Raw genomic sequence first — 5000 nt, 5'->3', positions numbered from 1 at the left:
GTCAGAACTGTGAGAATTCTAACTTTTTTCTTGCAGTACTGCATTTGCATTGTGCAATTCTGCATTTATATCTTGCAGTTCTGACTTTTTCTCTTAATTGTAAGTTTACATTTTGATGCAAACATCCTTGCAATTGCATGTTTCTATCTTACAATTCTGACTTTTATTCTCAGAATTACACGTGTATATCTCACAATTGCACTTCTTGAGTTTACATCTTGCAATTCTGACTTTTTTTCTGAATTTTGAGTTTACATCTCACAAAAATAATTGTGAGATGTAAATACGTTATTTATGTGCATCCAGATTGAAAAATGACTGAAATTTGCAGCCATGTGTTGTCTGAACAGCTGTGTGTACTCACATTACCAGTCGGACTACTATTTTAAATACTATTAGATGCTTACCACATTTATGTTCCTTAGAAATAAACTACTCTTTATGAATCAGACTGCATCTGACATGTTATCACATACTTCCTGATTACTGATTATAAATTGTCCTTCATGTTATTTTGTTAGTTGATCCTAATTATAGCTGCATTTGAGTTTACATATACAAACAGTGTTTAGACAGCCAAAGTTTAAACGCTAGCAACTCAACTAGATTTCTTCATTAGTGTTGCAACAGTTTTAAATTAAAGGTACATAAAATATAAAGTTACGAGACTTTGCCCTCAGCCAAAACTATGTGCTCTGGGACAAATAATAGATTAATGAGACCAAAGACTGCCCGTTAGATTGACCCAAAATGAATTATATCAGTGCCCTCTCCACCACTAATATTGGCACCCTTGGTAAATAAGAACAAAGGTGGCTGTGAAAATAAATCTGCATCGTTTATCTTTTTGATATTTCATTCAAAATATTTACAAAATTCCAACCTTTCATTGAAGTAAAACAACTGAAAGTGGGGGGAAACTCACATTATGAAATAAATGTTTTTTTTCTCCAATGCATGTTGGCCACAATTATTGGCACCCCTAGAGATTCTTATGAGTAAAATATCTCTAAAGTATATTCCCATTCATATTTACATTTTTTAGCACACCAGGGTGACTAGGAGCATGAAATTGTCCAGCCATGGCTTCCTGTTCCACAGGATTATCAAAATGAGGAACACAAAGGCCAAATTCCCTTAATCATCCGTCACAAAGAGTAAAACCAAAGAATGTCGTTCTGATGTGCAGAACAAGATTGTTGAGCTTCACAAAATAGAAAGTGGCTGTAAGAAAATAGGTAAAGCATCGGAAATCCCCATTTCCACCATCAGGGCAATAATTAAGGAGTTCCAATGTTACAGATGTTACAGATGTGGGTGAGTTAATTATTTCTTGGTGAACAGTTAATTTAGGGAATATGACAAACCTATTTTCACATTGTAAAAATGACCCACTTCACCTTTTAAAGGGGTCATATGAGCAGTGTAGAGTAGCGCTTGTTGTTTGTCATTTCTCTGATCACAAATGCAGACATGGTTTTATGTTTACGCAGCGCGCGATGCAACGCAACGTGTAACTAGAGAGTATGTCATTATAATCCATAATTATGTCCCCACTGAATGCAACAAATGCCTCGTTTATAATGGGTTTTAATGTTTTTTGTCTCGTCACTCCAGGATATGACATCACGGGCATAGAGGAGAAGCAATAATGTACAGCAGTGTTTCCCAACCGGGGTGCCGTCTGTCGAGAGCAGAGGTGCCGTTTAAAAAATATTGTTTTAATATTTTTAAATTACTAAAATGTTCAAAAAAGCAGCTATTATATAATATCCATTTCTGTTGTTGACAATAATTAGAGATGCACTGAAATTCCGGCTGCCGAAAATTAGTTCACCGCTCAGGATTCACTTTCACGTGGTGTGACGCTCTGCGTATTATCCCGCTCTATGTGTGTGCGCGCCGCTCAGTCATGGCCCATGTGAGTGCTCCACTCATATACCGTTCATGCTCATCGGAACAGCAAATTCCACTCAAAAATCAAGCTGACAGGAAACATCTATGTAGCTCAGTATTTTTTCTGTTTGCAATAGCCCTACTGTGCTGTAACAAGGTGTGGTAAATGGGCAACTCTGGTAACGCTGCCCTCTCACTCATTGATCTTCTAACCATTATGCTCACGTGTTCTCTGATAATAATAGCTTTCTAGGATTACATATTCAAATATTGTGACAAAATTAATTTTGTAGGGTGCCACAAATTTGTTAAAATTTCCAAAGGTTGGGAAACACTGATGTACAGTATGTGGAAAATAACGTGTTTTTTGAACCTTAAACCGCATAAACATTTCATTACACCAAATACACGAAATAATGTTCTTTTTAGCAACATCATATGACCCCTTTAAGTAGAAGCTTTTTCTCTTGTCCACACATTGGCCCAACGAAGGACATTCCTCACGTCCTCAACCATCTAAAGAAAAGCAGCTTAAACATCTGTCGAAATGTAAATGCTTCCTGATTCTCTTCTCTCTTCACCTCTCTGCTCATCCCTGGTTTCTTTCTCATTTGTCCTCCAGCTGTCAGTATTACGTTCTGGATCAGTGAGAGAGGCCAGATGGCATCAAGCACAGGGATCACCCTTTCTCTCTTTCTCTCTGTCCTCTTTCCCTCTCTCTGTCTCTCTCTTTGCCCTGAGCTGAACTGTGCTGGACTGTCAGTTCTCTCCTGGCTTCAGCTTTCTGTGCAGGGCAGCTGAGTTCCCTCTTGGTCTCCTTTGGCGATGTGAAGCCCCTTGTCCTCTTATCATTCTGCTAGCTCCTCACTCCAGTTGATTTTCAATGCCTCTTCTCTTCTCTCTCACAGTGAGCCCTCACAGCTCGCACTCGGTCTCTCTCGGCCTCCTACAGAGAGATCCATTGACTCGGCCCTGTAAGAACAGTAGTACTGCAGGCTGCTAGGAGCATCTGCACACACTGATTAATGAGCTGCTGTGCTTGGAGGTGCTAATATGCTAAAATGAGGGCAGAATTTAAGTATTGCACAGTTTTTATCAATAATGGAAAGAACAAATTGGATCCAGCTATTTTTACAGGAGGGAAAGGATGGCGCTGTGTTTCCCAATCTGGGGGTCGCCGAGCGTTCTTGATTTTTGGAGAACTGATTATGATTTTAGCCGCAAATAATTTGCAGTGTAAGAGATGCTTTTTTCTTTCTGATTGAAATAAAAAGTTGTTTTAGTTACTTCTCTTTATACATCAGGAATCGATTGGATCGGGATAATTGACAGTTAGCTTGGCGATGTTTTTGCAACTGCACAGTCTAGCCACCCAGATTTCTCTGCATATCAGGACACAAGTCTAGACAAACGTCTAGACCAGGGTTCTGCAACCTTCAACGTCAAAAGAGCCACTTTGGCCCCTTTCCCACCGAATAAAATTCACGTGGAGCCACAACATATTTGATCCCCAAATAAAGATAACATGGCATATAGCTAAAGTGTTATATTCAGTTATGTTACAGCGCACATGGGGAGTAGCAATCATTTCAAGTGAGGGGGACAGAAATTTCAAATGTAGTAGTAGTAATAATAATAATAATAGGCCTAATAATATTTATTTATGTATGTCTAATTGATAAAAAAAAACAAAAAACTTTCTTATCTCTTATTTTTAATTGGCTAAGAAATAAAATACACTACTGGACAATAACCAATCATTTGTCTTCTATATTTTTTATATATATTTTAATAATGACAAATTTATGGTTATGATTGTATAATCAGTATAATAGTTTATATACTACAAACACTTTTTTCACATTTTTCCATTTTTATCACAGAATAAGGCAGAAAATATATTGTATAGCTTCTGTACTGTAATTAATGCTATGTCAATTACCACTGTATCATTCATATAAAAGACTTGAAAAATAGGGTTGGGCCGATAGATGATGCCATCCGATGCCGATGGCTGATAGACCCCCCCGCAATACGCCGCATCCCAATACCGTGTTCAGAAAGAAAATGAAGTGTTCTACGGAACCCCTCAAGGGAAAAAATACGAGATGGGAGGAACATTTTATATAATTTTATAACATATTTTAATAATGCCTCTCGCAGTTATATTATTGGGTAATTATATTGTATATAAATTGCGGGCATCAGGGAGCCACTAAACTGCTTTTGAATGCACAATCCATTTTAGTTTCACTTTCACTTTCGAGATTTGCGATCGCACTTATACATGGAGCAGCAGTACTTACCACACATTTTACAAGATCAGATGTTTATCAGTGGTGCTGAGGATCTGCAAATCATTCGCCATCGTCCTCAGTCAGGTCAGTCAGCAGGTTTATGCTTGTTATTCAGCTTAGCTACAGCGACAGCAGGATGCCTTTGTCAAAAATAAAAATTCAGGTGGTTTTGCATATCCTTAAGTTATGATGAAAGATTGTAAGCACAAACATTGTTTTTCTTTGGAATAATCAAGAAATCATTCACAATTAGTATTGAGAAACAGGGTTATTGTCGTAAAACTAACACCATAAAAAAATTATAAAATACTTAAAATAAATGTTAACAGAAATAAAATAATATATATATTTTCAGATTTTTGTTTAAGCTGGAGAATTAAAATAACTAAAAATAAATATATTGAAAAAATTATAAATAATAATTAATAAATGCTATTCTGACATAATAAAAAGCAACAAAACATGACAAAATTCATCAAATTAACTAAAACAAACTAAAATGAATAAATAATAATTAATAAATTATATTCTGACATAATAAAAAGCAACAAAACAAGACAAAATTCATCAAATTAACTAAAATTAAAGAGAAAACTAAACCTAATATATAAAAAAAAATTATAAAATAAAAAATGATTAAACACAAATAAAACACAAAATTAATAAAATTACATTATTAAAGTAAAAACTAAAATAAAACTAATAAATAGAAATTAATTAAATTAATTCAAAATGAATAAATACAAATAAAAAGTAATTAAAAACTATAAAAAACAAAAAAGGACTAAAATTTAAAATTGAAGTGAC

This window comes from Sinocyclocheilus anshuiensis, unplaced genomic scaffold (assembly GCF_001515605.1).
Source record: "Sinocyclocheilus anshuiensis isolate Anshui unplaced genomic scaffold, SAMN03320099.WGS_v1.1 scaffold373, whole genome shotgun sequence".
NCBI lineage: Eukaryota > Metazoa > Chordata > Actinopteri > Cypriniformes > Cyprinidae > Sinocyclocheilus > Sinocyclocheilus anshuiensis.
This window is presented reverse-complemented; position numbering follows the sequence as displayed.